Source organism: Phoca vitulina, unplaced genomic scaffold (assembly GCF_004348235.1).
Source record: "Phoca vitulina isolate PV1807 unplaced genomic scaffold, GSC_HSeal_1.0 scaffold29, whole genome shotgun sequence".
NCBI lineage: Eukaryota > Metazoa > Chordata > Mammalia > Carnivora > Phocidae > Phoca > Phoca vitulina.
In genome coordinates, this window is record NW_022589732.1 from 5,637,670 (window position 1) to 5,658,860 (window position 21,191).

The 21,191-nt window shown below is 40.9% G+C and overlaps 1 long non-coding RNA gene across 3 annotated transcripts in view; it reads left to right on the top strand.

The window, feature by feature from the left end:
• Positions 1–21,191, top strand: part of LOC116644187 — a 251,890-nt gene that overhangs the window by 181,065 nt on the left and 49,634 nt on the right. For all 3 annotated transcript variants that reach the window (XR_004301717.1, XR_004301719.1, XR_004301718.1), the window contains one exon: positions 10,158–10,261. This is a non-coding gene — a long non-coding RNA (uncharacterized LOC116644187). The remainder of the gene's footprint in view (positions 1–10,157; positions 10,262–21,191) is intronic.

Here is a 21,191-nt window from a genome sequence, read left to right on the forward strand (position 1 = left end):
GAAGAATTGCAATTCTGGTGAGCAAAAACTAAGACACTTTGAAATCCAAGTGGTGTTCTGTTAAAATGTGGCTTTGGTTCTCACTGGGGAGCCTAGAGGTTTCACTTGAAATGAAGATTGTGTATTAATTTATACCTATGGAAGCCTTGTATGACATTTCCAAATCTGTCTGTAAGATAATGGCTCTAAATGGTTTATGACTTTTAAAAAAAATCTAATAAACAGTAACTTTGTGCCTCAGTGTAATAAAAAAAGTCACGTTTTGGGATATATCATTCCTCATTGCAATGCATTACCGTTTCCGACCAGCATAAATCTTAGAACTGGAGATCTTTTGTCAGCTTATTTCTTAAAGAAGTGTCTCAGAAGGAATAGACTCCATGAGGCTGCTCTCCAGTGGCCTCCTCAGCCCAGAAAGGTCTAAGCACCGATAAAAGTACAGCCCAACACAGAATGGCCCAGGTGCAAGGCCTTTGAACAGAGAGAACACGGAAGGCATTTTCTCTATGGTAGTTAACCTTCTACACTCCCCTTCCAAATGGCCATTCCATTGAACTCTGCCTCCATTTCCCCAAATGTGTTTCCAACTGCCTTTGATATATATTCAATAAAACATGTGTACCTGGATTTTCCAAAGAGGAGCCCCCTTTATACAGAACATTGAAAATGAAGCCAATACACGAATCCCAAATAAGGGATTATAAACATTCAGAGTATGTTGAAGGGCCCCAAGGAAGGGGAGGCCACCAAGTAGGAGACAGAAAAGGAACAGTGAAGCTTCTGATTAGTTAAAATGTGGATACTGCTAAGACCCCAATCCGAAGGGGGAAATTGCCTAGGGAAATCAACTAATTTGGCTGCTAGAGCAGAAACTGGGCTCAGTCCACATGCCTGGAGCTTTAGTGCATTGTTCAGTAGTGAAGTTTTCAACTTTTAGAAAATTGTGCTTTCCACCTTGACTTGTATCTTGGATGATATTTACGTGCTCAATACATTCCCATAGGTATAACCAGGTTTTCATGTCAATTCATGCTATCCTGTTCTCAAGTTGGAATACAAAGCAAAAGCATATCATTACAGTGATAACCTGAATCTATTCCTATATATAAATATTAATAGGTGCATGTGAACATCCAAAAATATGCTTGTTTGATCTTCAAACTATCTCCAGAGTCTAACCATGTTTCTGCATCTCTCCAGCTGTCACCTTGGCCAGGGCCACGACCCTATCTCACTTGGGTTCTTACAAGAGCCTCCTAAGTAGCCTGCTACTACTGTCTTTTCTCCCTCTAGTTTATTCCCCACAGAGCAGCCGGGGTGGTCCTTTGAAAAAGCAAGTCAATCGGGTCGCCTGGGTGGCTCAGTCGGTTAATGACATCATAACCTTCAGCTCGGGTCATGATCCCAGCGTCCTGGGATTGAGTCCCATATCAGGCTCCCTGCTCGGTGGGGAGTCTGCTTCCTCCTCCCCCTGCTCTTGTGCTCTCACTCGCTCTTTCTCTCTCTCAAATAAATAAATAAATAAAATCTTCAAAAAAAAAAAAGAAAATGCAAGTGAATCATGTCACTCCTCAGCACAACGCCTGTGCTAGCTGCCCGTTTCATTCAGAGTAAAAGCCACAACCTTACATTGATCTGTGCAGCCTTCTGTGACCTACCCTTTGGTTGCGTCTCACCTCCTATGCTCTCCTGCCCACTTAGCTTCAGCCCTTATGAGTCAGTCTCCTTCCTCTTCTTCAAATACAGTGGGGACACTCTCGCCTTAGGGCCCCTGACCCGGCTGTTCCTCCTCTCGGGAGCAGTCTTCTACCAGATTTTTGGATAGCGAACTTCCTCACTTCTTTCCAGTCTTTGTTTAATTGTCCCCCTTTCCTCCAGGCTCCCCTAACCATCGTATTTAAAATGGCAACTCTTCTATCCCTATGCCCCAATTCCTGATCCTTCTCATCTTGTCCCCCCAGGCCTCTCAGCAGGTATCATTTAATACACAATACGACTTTATTTATTATAGTTATTACAGTATGAGCTCCAGCAAGGCAGGTGTTTTCGCGTGTTTGGTTTACAACACATCTCAAGCACAAAGAACAGTGCCTGGTACATGACCGACAGTAAGCAAATATCATTGACTGAAAGGAATTTGCTAATTCATTCAAAGGGCATACATTGAATATCTACTCTGTACTTGGCATTGTGCTGGATGCTGATGGAAAATGAGGAAGAAAGTCAAGATGTGGTTTCTGTTCTCAGACAGTTTAGAGCCTGGTGGTGAATCGGAGTCAATTAATCCAATAACCAGGGTAGTGAGTGCCTTGTTTGCCTTTGTGCTTATATTTGAAGAAGCTGTCAATCTGACATTTTGAATCAGGAAAGGAGATGCTCGCCAAGTATTACGGTTGTCAAAGCAAAAGAAAAAAAAAAGAAAAAAAGAGTCTGGACATTAGTAGGGAAATACTTTATTGAAGGGGGTGCTCCTCTGCAATCAGAAGATGCTCAAAGCCCTAGCCAAATACTTCCCAGGGAAGGGGAGGGTGAGCAAAGCCTTTATGTGCATAGACTGTGACTCTGGAAAGAGGAAGGGGTGCTGACAACTGCCAGGGAAGGCCTTACGACTTTAATAAACTGCTCAAATATGGCAATAACGGGCAGGTCACGGCGGGAAATGCTTGTGGTCAGGCACTTGGGGTGGGCTGTGGCCTGAGCCACAGCAGGTGATGACAGAGACGGAGTTCTGGGCCCAGCTGTCTGCAGCAAACCGGCCTGAAGTCGTGTCAAGCACAAAGCTTGATCAGCTTTGTCAGTGTTCATAAGCAAAAGTTAAGGTTTAACCATAAAGCAATTGATGGCTTATGTTTCGTCTCTTAATATAATTTTTCCGTTTGGGGTTACTTTTGCTGCTATATTAAGAATGATGTATTATGGTGATCAGAAACAGTACAGATACTAGTTTGTCTATTATAGCTGTTGACCACCCGGTTACCAACTGCAGCAAAGTCCCTTTAAACAGGGTCAGTGGATGTCAAATGTACATTGTGTGTCCTGGGGGCGTGGGGGTGTGCACAGGGATGAGAATGCTCATCTTCACCACACTGGAGAAACCAAAGGCATTCCCTAGAATTCAGCAGTGGAATTGGACTTCGGAAACCGTAATAGGAGTCCTTTGGCTTTTCAAAATGGCCTCAATTTTTACCACCCAATAATGTTATGTGCTTGTAACAAGCTCCGTGCTTTTAACTAAGCATTGTCACCAACACCGTAGCGCCGGATCCCTGTCGTTAAGCATGTTTTATTGAAGGGTATACTGTGCATATAAACACTGCAGGCAGAAGAGGAGAGAACACCAATTAATATCAGAATGAATCTGTTCAATGAACTATAAAACCGATGGTCCTTTCAGAGCACATTAAGAGTACGCTAACCTGCTACCAAAGAACTGCATTTTTATTGTGAAAAATACTTCTCACAGGAGACCTTCAACAAAACCACGGTGTCTGCTCCCACCTCTAATCACACATGCTTTGGCCTCCCAGAAGGACATCTGGCATTTAAACTGAAAAATACCCCACCGGGTCTTGAATTCTCTGAGATACTGATAAATTCACCAAAATGTATACCAGCCTTTAAAAGAAGTCCCTCAAAAATGTGTCTCCCTCCAGAGTTACATAATTGTTCTAGTTGGAAGAGTCATGGGCTAGGAGGCACGGAGAAAAGCAGGGGAGCAGGGTGGGGACAAGATTGAGAGGTAACATTTGGGGCACCCCTCTCATGTCCCTGCCCCTGGGCTCCCCGCGTTGGGTACATCATGCCATCTATTTCCCACCACTGCCTAGTGAGGGGGTAGGCTCCCTGTTTTGTAGATAAAGAAATGGAAATTCAGAGAGGTTAACGAGCCTCTCCCAGTTTCACAGTTAGAAGAAGCAAGGTATGGGTTTAATACCAGGCCTGTCTGATTCAGGCCCATGCTTTGTCTGATTCTGGCTTCAGTGCTGTCTTGTCATTTGTTTGTTTGTTCAGAACAACTCAGCAACACTGTTTATTGTTGGACAAAATTGTTTTACACACACATCAAACAGGCCGAATAAATAAATAAACAGCAATTTCATATACAAAAATGGGAAAAAAAGAAACCTTTTATCTTTGGCCTTTTTATCCATCTCCTACAAGCCAACTACTTATATACAGCTAAGTCCCTACACAAAAAAAGTTACTGCAATGCTAGGAATAAGATTTTTTGTTGTTGGTGGTGTTAGTTTTTACAAAGCTTTTTTCTCCTTTGAGATTATAATGAACATGGTCACACCACAAGTCAAGTCAGAAGTAGGACAGAAAGCAATCGAAAGGCTTGCTTGGTCATCCGAGATCATTAAAAATGGCTGACCCCTAGCAATATGTACAAAAATGCAAGTAAAAAATACAAACAAATTTTCCTTTTTAAAGTACTTTTAAGAAGGAAAGCAGGATCGGGTGCCTGGGTGGCTCAGTTGGTTAAGCGTGGACTCTTGGTTTCCGCTCAGGTCATGATCTCAGGGTCCTGAGATGGAGCCCCAGGCCGCTCTGGTGCTCAGTAGGGAGTTGGCTTGAGATTCTCTGCCTCTTCCTCCCCCTCTGCCCCTCCCCCTGTTTGCCCACACATGAGTGTGATCTCTCTAAAATAAATAAATAAATAAAATCTAAAAAAAAAAAATGAAAAAAGGAAGGCAGGGCCTTGGAAATTTTGCCCCACCCCTTCTGCCCCTGTCCCCCCATTCCAATTCCCATCGTGGCTTTAGCTGGTTGGGACTGTCCACTTGAAGGTGACCCTGTTTAGAGTCTGACACGGGAAGTGGAGGGTGAATAGGTCATGCTGGCCTCTGTTTTCCTGAAGTTCAGCTTTTTCTTTTTTGCTGTCTAGTCATCCTCAATGGTCTTGAGCTTCTTGGTGTGGACATCGTCATCCTCATCATCTTTAGCTGCCGCGTGCCCGTAGCTGCCACAGCCTTCCTCTCCATCCTCTTCCTACCATCCTCTTCCTCCTCCTCTTCCTCCCTGTTTCTTCCTCTTCTTCATCTACCTCACTATCGGCCTCCTGCGACCCATCTTCCTTTTGAGCTTTCCCATCAGCAGGTGCATCTCTTCTGTTCTCAGCTCCTGCACAACTTCCTTCCCCTGTAAGTCCTTGGTGGTCATCTCGGACAGAGCTGGCGTCCACGGCCATGTCTGACACAATGGGGCACTCTGGGGACCCGATGCAGCAGGTTAGAAAGAAAGCGAGAGTTGGAGGACTCTAGCGATAAAGCTGCAGGAGTCCGTGAGGGCAGAGGTGGTTGCTGTGAACCCTGAGCGGGACCAGGAACCATGCGAAGATGGCTTTTCAGAGCAGCCAGTGGGGATGTCTTGCCATGTGAAGTAGGATCTTGAGCAAATCACATGGAAGCTTTGATTTTCTGTCTTCTCTAATGTAAACTGGAGATAAAATACTACCAGTCCAGTCCACTTCGCAAAGGTGATGTTAAATCAAATCTATGTGAAAGCACACTAAAACAAGAGTTAAGAGCTTTACAAATGCAAGTCTTTGTCATTATGGAATTGAATGACATTGACATTTTACCTGCCTGGAACATATCTGCTGCTGTCTTTTGCTTAAGGCACACCATTAGACATGGGCTCTTGGAGGAGAGCTGCTAGTCACTAAAGAATTAACAAATGCCTAGAAGCACATGCTAAGCCCAGCAACAGGGGTTCCACATGTGTGTTAGATGCATGACAAGTCCGATGTATCTATGGTCCACTGACTGAAACAGTTTCCAAATGCATAAAAATATTTTTAGGGTAATTTCTCTCTTTTCCCCCCGCCACCTCTATTTTCTGTCATTTCATTTTTGGGGGAAGTATTTATGACCTCAAGTAAATTTCTTGATCTTTCTGCACTTTCGTGTCCTTATCATTAGTAAAACGTAATAATGATACTTACTTCAGAGTGTTTATCCCTTCATTTATTTCACAAGCATGCTAAATACCTACTATGAACTGGGCATTGTTTTAATTGCTGGGAATTCAGTGATGACCAAAACACACAAAGATCTCTACCCACTTACATCCCAGTGATGGATAAAAACAGTAAATAAGAAAAATAAGAATACAGACTATGTTAGATGGTGGTAAGTGCTAAAGAGAAGAATAAAGCAGGAAAGGGAAAATAATGATTAAGGATGGGAGGGATGATTTGCCCCTTTAGACATGGTGGCTCAGAAGGCCTCACTGGAAAGTGGCTATTTAATAAAGACTGAAGACCAAAGTAACTGAGACAGGTAGTCACAAGGCTCTCCTGCACATGTGTTGCGTGTGTGTGTGTGTGTGTGTGTGTGTGTGTGTGTGTGTGTGGTGTGTAATGCGGAAATTGCAATTGAAATAACTTACGTCACTCACAGGAAGTACTCAGTACCTGGTTGTTAACCGTGAAGGGACAAAAATATGTGTCTATAGATTGTGCATGGGGAATTCTGAATCTGGAAAGAATGGCTTTGCAAATAAAAATGCAAAGCAAACAAAATGAAAGCACCATTCACCTCAAACTTGTACATCGGGAGTGTTAAGAAATCTCAAAGCAATGTCTATTGGTCAGGTGCCAAGAGCTAGCCCCACCCTTTCACATGCCTGAAGACTTCCACTGGCTTACTTATTACTCATTTGCGAACTCAAATTCAAAATGGCCTTGGGTAAATTTTATGACCTGCAGATGCATTAGAAGTACGAAGGGGAGATAGTTTTTAAGGTTAGTGTCAAAGCGGACACTGATCCCTCCCTCAGTCCTTCCTTTGTAGTTGCCTCTATAATAGGATATTGAGCTTAATGAACCATAGATCCGACCAGCTCTGGTGCTCTTATGATTCTTTTCAGTGACCTAGTATGACTTTTTTACTAGACTCAGGGAGAGCAAATAGCTTTTAGCTCTTGTTCCAACTCTGGTTGATTGGGAGTGACTGACTGGGGCCCGTCCTGATGAAGGCTGAGGCCTCTCTGGGCTCATTGGGAAATAGGGCTGTGATGGTTAATTTCACGAGTCAACTTGACCGGGCAATGGGGTGTCCAGATATTTGGCCAAACATTATTCTGGGTGTTTCTGTGAGGGTGTTTTTGGATGAGATTAATATTTAAATTGGCACACTGGGTAAAGCAGATTGCTCTCTCTAATGTAAGTAAGCCTCATCCAATTAGTTGAAGGCCCGAAGAGAACAAAAGTGCTGACCCTCTCTTGAGTAAGAAGAATTCCTCCTGCCTGATTGCTTTTGAACTGGGATGTCAGCTTTTTCCTGCTTTTGGACTTGGACTGAAACACTGGCTCTTCCTGCGTCTCAAGACTGCTTACCTTCGTACTCGAACTACACCATCAGCTGTCTTGGTTCTCAGGTCTTTGGAGTCAGATGGGAGCTAAGCCATTGGCTCTCCTGGGTCACACCCTACAGATCTTGGGACTTGTTGCCTCCATAATCACGTAATATCATATCATAATTCCTTATAATAAATCTCTTTATGCATATATCTCCTATTGGTTCTGTTTCTCTGGAGAAACCTAATATAAGGGCTATGATTAATTAACAATGTCTTTCATGGTGGCAGAAGTGGAAAGTGGTCACTCACATTTTCAAACTGTATACAATTTTCATGCACAACTGTGTGAGGAGCTAAGCCAAAGTTTTTAATATATTTCATTACAGACTAGTGTTTCAAGACCAGTCAAACTCCCAGATCTGAAATATTAGAGGCATATGTTCCATAACATGCTAGGAAGAATCTTCAAGGAGACACTGAAAGTCTGTCTGACATCTGCAAAGCATCAGAGATTTGTGAATGGACCCTGGTTATGTTAGAAATAGACAGTAAAGCAATGGGAACTGAGGATAGATCAAGCTTTGATTTATTTGGCCATTTGATACCACCCTCGACAACTTTGTCTACCTTGACATGTCAATAAAGTTATTAAAATGAAATCTGAAAAAAAGTGGAGAGCATTAGAGCGTAACAGAGTTTCATTTCTAAGTCATAGTGCCCAGCAGACCAAGAGAAGCTAAGCCCAAGGCATAGAGGGACTGCTTTAATTTCAGGCTGCTGCTCACCTCTGCTTGACATTTGACAATGTACTTAAAAGTGCTCCTAAGCACATCAAGGGAAATGAATGAGTAAATAATTGGTTGCTCCTTTAAAAATAGAAAATATCAGGCTTGAGTTTAATTAACTGCCATAAATTATTCTCAGACTAACTGTTCAGAGAGGAGCCACTTTTACCCTTTGCCTCCGATGAAGGAAAATTGTTCAGGTCACTTACAGTTTTACTTTCTAAAGTAGCAGTATGAGGTAGTGTGTCCCATCACTGAGAATATCAAGGGATGATGAGAATAAATTTCTGTATTGTGTCAGAGGTTGGACTTGAAAAAGTGATAAGCTGCAGGAGTCCGCGGGGGCAGAGGTGGTTGCTGTGAACCCTGAGCGGGACCAGGAACCATGCGAGTGCTAAGTTATCGCTGTTGATGCTTTTCTTAAAGCCATTCATGACAATGTTTTCCTGATATAATCTGGTAAAATGAACAGAGCAGCCAACCCCTCTCTATTTTTGAAAAATGTTGCCCATCTCTGCAAGAACTCATTATTAATGTGAGGAAAAATAAGGCTGATCATGTAGAGTGATGGATATCTGGGAGAGAATAGTCTAACTCAGTACATGTTTACTAACATAGACTATGTGTAAGGCATGGTCCTAGATCCCATGGAAAATGCAAATATCAATACTTTCACCATCACATCTAGTAAAAAGTGACATGGCAGGTTCTCAAATAATTATACTGTGTGCATCAGATGATAAGAGATTTAGAAGTGATACAAAGAAAGTGCTGTGGGTTGACAAAAGAGGGAGGTATTAATTTTGCACAAACTAAGAGTGGTAGATGACAGAGCAGTTATGGAAGGTTTCTTAGAGGAGAAGGCATTTGAGCTGAGACTTCACAAATAGGAGGCTTTTACAAGCAGAGCTGAGAAAAGGGCAGCTCATGCCCAGGGCACTGTAACAACCAAGCCTTGGAGTTTGGAAAGCAGCAGGGCATTGAGTGGGAGATGAGATTGGTTTGGGAAGATCATAGAGAAAATTAAATGCCAGGTGGAAGTGGCTGGGCTGATTTTATAGTGTTTGAGGCAGGAAATAGCAAATGGGCTGAGTTTTAGCAATATGCCAGCAGGGTGGAAATGTATGTGGTGTGTTTTGGGGGAAAGGACTAGAATCTGGCTCAAAGTTGCTCCCAGGGCCCACAGAAATTGTAATTTGGCTTGGACTAGGTTTTATGAGAGGAGGCAATTACCATGGAGGTAGGAATAGAAAGGGTGGTGTATCTATGTAGCTGGGCACTCTGAATATAAGCAGAGTTGGGCCAGGGAAATGTTAGTGCAAGGTTTTATTCTCTGGTTCTAGATGATCCCTGAGGACTTGGTATCAATTTAAGTCCTTGGCTGGGAGGTGTTCAAAGAACACCTCAGGTGCTAGAGGTGAGAAGTGCTGCTCTTGGCCAGGGCAAGTTAGATCCTGATATCCCAGCAATTCCATCTTGTTGCTAAGCTTCTAGCAAAATGTGACTGGTTATGGCTGTGTATACACAAGGCACATGATGGTGATTGGTATTGTGGGCTTGGTTAAAGGCTCTCATTGTATGTCTCTGTGTGTACACGTAAGTGGTGGCAATCCAATAGTCAGCCTACTTATTGGTAAATTTGGGACTTCCTCAGATGACTAAGATGCCAAATGGAAAAGAATATTCCAATAATCCAGAGTCCCAGCATTTGCCTTGTTTTTGTAAATATCAGAAAACTCAGGGCGCCTGGGTGGCTCAGTCATTAAGCGTCTGCCTTCGGCTCAGGTCATGATCCCAGGGGCCTGGGATCGAGCCCTGCATTGGGCTCCCTGCTCCGCAAGAAGCCTGCTTCTTCCCCTCCCACTCCCCCTGCTTGTGTTCCCTCTCTCACTGTGTCTCTCTCTGTCAAAAAAAAAAAAAAAAAAAAATCTTTAGAAAACTCCTGGGGTGGGAGTCAGTGGGCCAAGTGTCAGGATCTGGGAAATCATTGTGGTAAGGAAAGGCATTAATGCTTGGTTACCCTGTTTTTTCTCTTGTCTACCCTCAAATAATCTGATTTGCTTTCAGGTAACCCATACAAACTCTTTTGTTGGAAAAATGAAGAAGTTGGAGAAGAAGAGGCCTCAGATCTCTCTGGAACAACCTGCAGTGTTTGAGGTTTTAGTCTTTAGGTAAAGTGTTTTTTAATGTCAACTCCACCAATTGGTACCTGGGTTCCACTAGCCAGCTTACATCTGAACTTGCTGGCTTCACATTTGCCAAAGTGACAGAAAAATAGGCCTTCACCAACTCTGCCAAACTCACAGGCTGTAAAATAGAGGAAAAAATGGTATTTAGGTGGTGGAAAAGGGGGACAACTGGCTTTGAATGATAGCATGAAGCTGAGGTTGGGATGGGCAGGTATTTAGAAAGTAAAGCCCAGACACCTGGAACTGGGATGGAGAGAGGTAGATAATTGGAGGGAGCCTTTCCTACAAGGTGCAATCTCAGATACTGAGATACCGAGTAACTTAGATTACAGAGAGTCACAGACTCAAAGGGAGCTGTAACAGCTGTTATTCTGGTGAGAGCAAAGAGTGGTCCTCAGATTTGTAGAAATTTGCAGTTTTGTAGTAGGCAGTTCATCAAGGCAAAGACCATATCAGAGGTTGACTTGATGCCGAATAACTTGCTCTGTGTCTCATAGATTTATCCAGTAGTAAAACTGGAAAGGGCACTAAAATATCCAATCTAGCATTCTTATTAAGCAGATGAGGATACCAAAGCTCAGTCAGTAAATGGTGAGGTAAAGATTATTAGAACTTATCTTCTCATAGAATCATCTGTAGCCTGTTATATTTTTCAAACTTTCAGGGTTGTAGTGGAAAAACCACAAGAAGACCTGGGGTATAATTCTGGCAAATAATAATAAGTTGTTATTGACCTTTTTGATTATCTCTTTTCTTACCTGTCATGACTGACTGCCAACTAGGATAGTTGTGAGGGTCAGTGAAAGGAATGATGTGTATGAAAGTTAAATTCCAAATTGCTGAGCAAATATAAATCACCTTGGTGATGCTGATAAATGATCAGAGATTGAATGTCGGAAGTGCCCTTAGAACATGCTCCATCTGGTCACGTGGGCTGATGAACCTGAGGCCCAGAGAACTGAAAAGCAGAGACACACAGTGACTTACTATTGGCTCCTGCCTCAAATCCTTTTCAGAGTATGCTTAGTATAAAATAGCTTATAGTAAACAGTGAGCAGCAGAGCTGCTCCTAAAACCCAGTTGCCTTTACTCCTAGCCCTGGCAGCTTTTCTCAATAGGTTAATGGTGTCTTTTCAGTTTTAAGTCTGAAAATTTCCCTAGGAGTGGGACTCAGCTCCATCTAAAGAGTGTCACCTTGCCCTTGATTTCTTCACCTGGATGTGGCATAGGGAGTATGTCTCCATTCCCTGACTGGAGCTATAGTGTGAAATGGCTCAGAGGAACAGGTTTTTCTGTGGGCAAGAGACTGGCTCTTTATGGCAGACTTGAGCTGTTTTGGCTTAGAGGCAAAAGCATTTCCGCATCAAATCATAAGCAGCAGGAGGAAAACCCATCTAATAATTTGCCTCTATCTCCTTTTATTCATAAATCAGTTCAATCAATAACTATTTGAAATGTGAAAGCCTTTATTTAGCATGCCACTCAAAGAGAAGAGGGAATATTCCATCTTTTCAGAGAAAGAGTAGCATGTTTTTTACGTTTGAAAAAGGGGTAAGCATCGAAATTTGGCCTCTTGCCCTATTCTGGGGATCTGACAATTCTATCGTGAAGTATGGAGTTTGTGCGCTAATTAAAGTGTCTTACTGATGACTTGTTTGGATTCCAGGATAGGCACCAGATGTCACTCAGCCCACAGCATGGAGAGTTACTCTTAGTTACAACTTCAAGTTGCCCTAGTTGGAGATCCTCCTCCTCCCTACTTGAATAAATTAATTCACACTGAAGAGTCTGTTTCTGCTCTCCTGTTGTTTTCCTTCGTCTACCAAAAGATGGGACCTTATTATGGCCCTGGCTACTTCTTAAGGGTTATCCAAAAATGCTAACCCAGGCTAAAAAGGATTTCCAACTCAACAGGAGCTCTATTACACGTGCCCTTTGCACTTTCTTTGTGTTTCTTCCTACCTTCCCAACACTTGAGCCACGTGTAACTTGTGCCAAGGCATTTTCTTCAGAATGTGTTCAACTGCCCCATCCACATGTCCTGAGCTGACAGTACATTTATCTCCACTGATTAGCACAAGAGAAAGACAGCTGTCTGTAGCCAACCGTAATCTGGCTTGAGTTCAGTAATTCCGATTGCTTCTGCCCATGAACGTAAATGAGAGGAAAGAAAAAGCTTTGTTTTGATTAGAGCTGACTACACTTCACCTCCCAAAGCTACAGATGCTGCTTCCAATAGAGACAAGCATGGCTTTCATAATCGACTCAGATGGCACTAAGCTCTACAGGGCACAAATTCTATAAAGACCTGGTAATTTGGTCTACCCCAACAAGGCTAATCTTTCACAGGGCCCCAGGACCAAGCTTTCGATATTGTTTGGGCCTTTAGTATTATCTGGAAAAATTCTTTAACTTGGAGTTTTAGAAGTATAGTAACTAAGAGAATTAGAGGAGAAAATGGCAATATCATGGGGGATGACTTTATAAGGTATACTGAACTATTTGTTTCGGTCCATCATCAGTTGATACTGGGTAGTAATACACTGGCATTCCTTTTTGTGCTATTCTAGGGTAAACCAATAATACCTCGTTGGTAGGAAATTGACTTTAGCTAGGGACACTGGTCATAATCTTGTTATTTCTTATTAGTCAAGTGGCGTGGAAAAAAATACAAGTTTTGTACTCAGGAAGATCTAAACTTCAGTTTCTTTATCTAAAAAATGGGATGAAAATACTATATACCTTAAAGGGTTGCTCTGAAGGTTAGAGAAAATGCCTGGTTGATAATAACAGGGCTGGTTGTCATTGCCATTATTGTCCTTATAATACTTGTCTACATTTATTCTTTAGTATTTTGGTACTTGGGCTCCAGTGAAGTCTTCATTCCAATGGTGGTTTTATTGAGAACAAAAAAAATGGGATCCAATTTGGTCTAAAGAGTTATTGATAACTAGTCAAAAGCTCCTTGCTTTAAATTAGTGATTCTCAAAGTGTAGTCCTTGCATTAGCAGTGTGAACATCACCTGGGAACTTGAAAGAAATGCAGATTGTCACCCCACCCCAGAGCTACTGAATCAGAAACATTGGGGACTTGGTAAGAATGCAGATTATTAAGCCTTGCCCCAGGCAGACTGAATCAGAAACTCGGGGTGGGTTTTAACAAGCTCTGTAGAGGGTTCTGATGTATGCTATTGTTTGAGAACCACTGCTCTGACCTGTAAATTTGTCAGCTGAAATTAATATTTGTCTCATGCTTCTAAATATATTACAGTGTAAATATGGACAACACAGGGACCTCTCTAGAATAAAGTGGGTACTATCTTGCAGCAGTTCTCTTGTGATCCACTTTCTGATCCTCTTGGGGAAAAGAATACCTCCCAGTCAGAATTCCTCTTAGGACTCACTCTTCTTTTGGTGGCACTTTCCTGCCCTTCTGATTATGGCATTACCACATTGACTACAAGGGTGTGCACAAAACAAAAAGGAGAAAGATATTAAACATAGCAGCAATCAACCCCTAGATATTCCTGTCCCTGAGCTGTGATTCAGAGAGCAAAGTCCTTATTTAAGAGTCTGGCTTACAAGGATTTCATTATCTATTATTTAAGGGTTATATTGGTTTATTGTGATACTTCTGAAGTCTGAGGTCTCTATCTGGAGCCCTGAGAGACATGACAATAATCTTTTAATAACTAACAATGCCTGTGATTATCTGTAACTCATGGAGCAGTTTTTCTCCACTAGTTGGCGCATTCTTCTGTGAATACCCTTCCCAAACTTCAAGACACCTGAAATCCCTGGGTATTGAAAGAAATGATTAATAGCATCTATTGATTTTCAAAAGTAAGGAAATACGGTGACATGAAGCTGTGAATATGAAAGTTAAATTTTCCATTACACATTCACTTCTTAAAGGGTATTTGGAAATGACTTTCTAGGGGGAATGTCAGTGAGTTTCTAAATATTAAAAATCTTTTCATTTGATGTGTAAAGGTGAGAAATGCTCACATTTATATTGCTGTTCTTGTGTCCTATGGCACAGAACAATCTCTTCCAAACGTATCCAGACCAGATAAGTTATTCAGAAGAATCTTTCAACTTTTACTGCTGTACATGTTGGATTAAAGGGAAAATGTGCACAGAAATTTGATCATTATATGCATTTTGTATTTTTGTATGTATACATATAAATGGTATCTTTCTACACATAGCCTTTTAATTTCTCATGATATTCCTAGAAGGCCTGTCCTGGAGTATGGCAGAACCTGCATTATAAAAGTAGGGAACCAGGGCCCATACTGCTTAGTAGTGTCATAGATCAGGTGCACATTTGAAACTGGAACCTAGGTCTTCTGGTTTCCTTGAAGTAAAATAATTTCTGTGGGAATTCTATGTTCCCGGAATTGTGGATGTGGTCCTTACAGAGTGATTTTACACTTGCTTCTGTAGTGATTTGGGGTTTTCATGGGTTCTGGAAAAATTATGTCAATTTCCAGGCTTGTAATTCATACCACCTACTAAGCATACATTTGTATATCACACCCACATGTGGTGTGGCTTTAGCATTTCTATTTTTCATATTTCTCTTAGAAGGTGTTTATTTCTTCCCCACCCAGTGCCTGGAGTAGACAGCAAAATTTCTTGTAAGTTTTTAACTTATTGTGTAGAATTTTTCTAATCCTTTTTTCCCTACAGATGGGGTCATGTTTTGAGGATTCCCACCTTATGCAGAGGTGTCTTTCCAGCTCCTGTCTCTTAGGTTAAGACTGTGGTATGATGGGCTAAAAGACGAACCCAAAGAGATATCTATGTCCTAATCCCTAGAACCTGTAAATATTACCTTATTTGGAAAAGAGTCCCTGCAGATGTGATTAAGTTAAGGATCTTGAGATGAGATGATCATCTTGGATAATTAGGCGGTCTCTAAATCCATTGACAAGTTTCCTTATAAGAGAGAAGCAGAGGGAGATTTGAGACAGTTGGAAAAGTAGAAGACAGGGATACACAGAAGAGAAGGCAATTTAAGACAGAGTCAGAGACTGGAGTGATGCATCTATAAGCTAAGGAATGCTTGCTGTCACCAGCAGTAGGAAGAGGCAAAGAACGGATTTTCCCTCAGAGCCTCAGAGCCTGAGGGAGCGGGTCCTGCTGGCACCCTGATTTCAGGCTTCTGGACTTCAGAAAAATGAGGGAATAAATTTCTGTTGTTTTAAGCTATCAAGTTTGTCACAGCAGCCACAGAAAATTAATACGCATGGCTTCTGCTCCCTCCAGAGCTTTAAAACCTCAGCCTGCGGCTTCTAGGATCTACATTCCAGCATGTGATCACTACTGTCCTCACCTATCAGGTTAACTCCAGGAGCGCCATTTGTCCTAGAATAAAATCTCCCTGGAATTGAGCAACCTGCTACACTTCCACTCTGGATTTATGTTCCCTCTTGTTTTAACTAGGAAAAAAGAAGAGTTTGTTGTATTTTGTTTTGCATCCAGCTATAATGCTTATGATAGTTTTTTGTTATATTTTATCCAGAGTTTTTGTGGTTATTTGTCATGAGTAATTGATCTGCATTAACTCAGTCTACTATTTTTCGGGAAGAAGAAATCCCTGCGTTAGGTTCTCCAGAGAAACAAAATCACTATCTGCCAGCAAGTCCCATGATCTGCCATCTGCAAGCTGGAGAAATAAGAAAGCCAGTGGTGTAATTCAGTCTGAGTCTGAAGGCTTGAGAAGCAAAAGTGTCAGCGTTCTAGGGAAGGAGAAGATGGATGTCCTAGCTCAAGCATAAAGATCAAATTTGCCCTTCCTCCACCTTTTGTACTCTTCAGGTCCTCAATGGAATGGCTGATGTCCACCTACACTGGTGAAGGTGATCTTCTTTACTACCAGTGTACCAGTTCAAATTTTAAGTATCTTCCGGATATATCCTCCAAGACACACTCAGAAATAATTTTTTAGCAACTATTTGGGCATCCCTTAGCCAATCAAGTTGACACATAAAATTAGCCATCAGGGTTCCCTTATTTTTTAAAGAAAACTATTTAGAAGCCTATATGGTTATTGTGTGAATAAATACTTTAACTATTTCTGTGTCTTTACCTTTTTATTTCTTAACTAATTTATAAATGACAGTGAAATCTGTTACTAGTGTTGATTTCCAAAGGAAATGTGACTTGACATTTCCTCATGATATGAAGAAGAAATAGTGTTAGCAAGGTGGTCCATTAATTATGCTGGTATCTTAATTCAACGGCATTCAAGGGCAGTGAAGTGGAAATCATAATGGGTTTTGAAAGAAGCTTAAATTAGAGTTATGTCACCAAGGTGGGGATGGACTAGCTGAAAAGTCAGCAGGAGAGGAGAGAGGAGTTTCAAAACAAATGAGATGATTTAAAGTGTTTAAAGCAGGACCGGAGTCTGGCTGTGTTCTGCAGTATTAATTCAGAGGTGTGAGGAAAGTATTTTTATTCAAAAATTTTCTTCTGACTTGTTCACTGGTTATTTTCATTCTTCAATTTTAGATAAGACCCAAACTGCAACTATATCAGAGGAAAGTTGACTCAATGACGATGATTCATACTATGATTATTATGACTCTTATCATAGAACATTAGATGCCTGAAATCAGAATGGGGGAAGGGAGCTTCGATAAATGCTGCTTTGTTCTATAGTGATCTCAGAATTGTCTTATTTTCCTTACTGCATTTGTTATCTATTGCTGAATAACAACTTACTCAAAATTTAGTGGCTTAAAACAACATTTATGATTTCAGTTTCTGCAGATCAGGAATCCAGTCAGGGCTCAAAACTACATTTATTATTTCATGATTTCTATGGATCAGGAATCTAGTCATGGCTTAAGTGCTTCCTAGCCTTTCATAGCCTGCAATCAAGGTGCTGACCTTGAGTCTGTGATCTCATCTGAAGTTTCTACCAGGGAAGGATCTGCTTCCAAGCTCACTTAAATAGTTGTTGGAAGAATTCAGTTTACTCAAGGGCTGTTGGACTGAGGGTCTTAGTTCTTCATTGTCTGGTTGGCTAGAGGTTATGCTCAGTCCTTTGCCAAGGGGTCGTCTTCATCAGGGGAAGCATATAAGAAGAGCTAGAGAGCGAATGTTAGCAAGATGAAAGTCTCAGTCTTCTGTAACTTAATCTTAGAAGTGATCTCCCATTACTTTTACCATATTTTATTCATTGGAAGCAAGTCACTAGGTCCAGTCCATACTTAAGGAGAGGATTACACAGGATGTGAATATTGGGAGGACTCATTGATAGCCATCTTAGGAGATTGACTAGTGTAGCTATTCAATGTGCTCCCTTAGAGAGCAGTAACATTTTTATTTCATTTACATGTTGTCACAGAGCCCAGGCAGAGTAAATTACCTATAATGATTAATGACCAATTATAGGTATAATACTATATTTTTATTTATACTAAGAGACTTTCTTACTCATACCTCACTGGACACTATTTCTCAGTATTCTCTGCTAAGTTCTCATCTTTCAGATTTCTATAAATTGGAATGCCCCTGGGTATAGGATTTGATCTTCTCTATATCTAAATCATTCCTTTGGTGATCTCATCTACTCTTATGCTTTAAATACAATCTATGACTCCCAAATATACATAGCCTGCTTTGAATTCTCCTCTGAACTTTATACATCAGCTACCTGCCCACTCAAAATCTCCATTTGACATTAAGTAGTTATCTCAATCTAAAATGTCTAAAAAAATGAATTTCCCAACCTGCTTCTCTCTTAGTCTTCCTTCTCAGTAAATGACAACTCATTCTTCTAGTTGCTCAGGCCAAAACCTAGAAGTCATCTCAATTTCTCTCTTTCTTTCCCATTCCAGATCAACAAATACTGTTATCTTCTGTTTCCTCTGCCCAGTCCCAAACCAGCATTTCTTGCCTGGATAATTTCAGCTGTCACTTAACCGTCTTCTTGTTTGCACTGCTAGCCTCTTAGGTGTCTTTTCTCTACTCAGAAGCCAGAGTGATTTTTAAAAATAGAAGTCAAATCTGCTCAAGTTTTCTAAATGGACATATCACCTGGACTAACATCCTCACTGCCACCTATGAGGACCTACATGGTTTTCCCTCTAGTTACCACTCTGAGGGTATTTCCTTTTACCTTCCCTGCCTCCTCCACATGCCCCAAAGGACATATTGATCTCCTTTCTGTTTCTAGAACACACCAAACCTGCTCCTCCTCAGAGTCTTGGCAACTGCTCATCACTTAGCCATCACAATTAATATCAACAAATTATTATAAGAAGAGGTACAGAAGAATGTAGAAAGATGCCAACGAGTCTCAAATGCTTGTGTGGTATCAATGAGGCAGAAGAAAAGACGAGCATGTCCTCAAAGAGCATTCTTTAAATTGTTTATGAGAGAACTCTGTCTCCTACCATCTGACCATTTCTTACTACCTGTCAGCCAATTAGGATGTGTGGCCGAGTCTAAATGTCCAGTGATTAAGAGGTCATAGTGGTATGATCACGTCTTTATTCCTTTCAAGTAAAGTGTTAGCACATATTCTAATGGCTCCAGAGTTCAGGACAAAGATATTTAATCTGTGTGAGCTATAATGTCGCCTCAACAAATCTTAGAGCAAGAGAGAAGAAGCTGTGGTATTTTGTCAGTTATTATCAAATGCCAAAATGGAAAGTGATGATCACTTCTAATAAAAGAATTAAGTGTGCAATTTATATCAAGGCAAATCCAATTAATATCTAATCCTTAAATGTATGTAATTGGATTTACATATTCACATCTTTGCAATTAGAAGCTGGTATTTAAAGGGCATGCTTCCCATTTCCCATTTTCTTTATCACAAAAAAGCTTGTGGGGCTTTTTGTTGTTTCAGAATTACAGAATCAAGGTAAATACTTTTGCCTGATAATCTCTAATCATGGGAAAAGAAAGGTTTTAATGCAGACCCTTTAGAGATACAGAAATATTCGTGGTTGATTTAAATGGTATTCAGCCCTGACATTCACAATTTATGTTTCACAAAGCTCATTTATAATTGCAACCGGTTTCCTTTTAATTTATACGTCGGAAATACTTAAGCGTAAAGGTTAAGTTCTTTCTTCTAAATCTCAGGAATGAATAAGAGTCTTCCTTTACAGCACTTATGATGAAGCGTGCTTCAATCCTTCTGACATAGCAGGATATCACTACGTAAATTGCTGGTACCTGGGTATCATTTAGCGAAGTGGCATTTATCTGAGAGGCTGGGTAGAGCCTGACTCTACCAGTCTATCCAAACTGTAGGTGACCTGCCTTGTTGTAAGATATCCCAGAAATAGGTCAGGCAACTCTGCAGTAACGCCAGGTTAATAAGCCCATGATGAAGGATGTGGACTGGTACTGCACACTCTCACTCTTGGAAAAAACATTATTATGATTACATTGTAAGCTACTAGGTCTGAGAGAATTCTTAGGTGAATCTCAGGCTATGGAGCCACCCTAATCTTTAAATAAGTCTTACTCAGAAATTAAAACATACATGTTATAAGAACCAACATTTAAAAAGGATTAATAATATTCTGTCCTGGAGAGCACAAGGAAATGTCAATAGTTTCTTATATTGCTTATAGCATATAAATGAGTTTTGGGAAATTGTATCAAAAGCCTTAAACATGTGCTTTGTTTTGACATAGGAAATTCCACTTAGAGGAAATTATCAGAAAGAAGCAATTATATATATGTAAAGACAATTGTATTATGATATTCACAGCAAGTGAACTATCCAAAATCCCTAGTAGTGGGGATTTATTAGATGTACTATGTGAAATTTAAATGATAGAATTCCATGTAGTAATGGAAAATGATGATGTATTGGTATGGGAACACATTCAAAAAATAATTTTTAGTGAACACAGTTTATTATTTTTTTATTTTTATTTTTATTATTATGTTATGTTAATCACCATACATTACATCATCAGTTTTTGATGTAGTGTTCCATGATTCATTATTTGCGTATAACACCCAGTGCTCCATGCAGAACGTGACCTCTTTAATACCCATCACCAGGCTAACCCATCCTCCCACCCCCCTCCCCTCTAGAACCCTCAGTTTGTTTTTCAGAGTCCATCGTCTCTCATGGTTCATCTCCCCCTCCGATCTCCCCCCCTTCACTCTTCCCCTCCTGCTATCTTCTTCTTCTTCTTCTTTTTTTTTTAACATATAATGTATTCTTTGTTTCAGAGGTACAGATCTGTGATTCAACAGTCTTGCACAATTCACAGCGCTCACCATAGTACATACCCTCCCCAATGTCTATCACCCAACCGCCCCATAGTGAACACAATTTAAATAGCTTGTAAAACAGTGTGATAAACCAAAGCTCAATAGTAGTTATCTTTGGAATATGGGCATTTTCCCATTTATTTTCTATATTTCTTTATAAACAAGCATTGGCAAAGGTGAGCTGTGAAATGGACATGATACTATATCACTGCAAATCTTTTTTTTTTTTAATTTTTTTTATTGTTATGTTAATCCCCATACGTTACATCATTAGTTTTAGATATAGGGTTCCATGATTCATTGTTTGTGCATAACACCCAGTGCTCCATGCAGAACGTGCCCTCCTCAATACCCATCACCAGGCTAACCCATCCTCCCACCCCCCTCCCCTCTAGAACCCTCAGTTTGTTTTTCAGAGTCCATCGTCTCTCATGGTTCTTCTCCCCCTCCGATTTCCCCCCCTTCATTCTTCCCCTCCTGCTACATTCTTCTTCTTCTTTTTTTCTTTCTTAACATATATTGCATTATTTGTTTCAGAGGTACAGATCTGAGATTCAACAGTCTTGCACAATTCACAGCGCTTACCATAGCACATACCCTCCCCGGTGTCCATCACCCAGTCACCCCATCCCTCCCACCCCACCCCCCACTC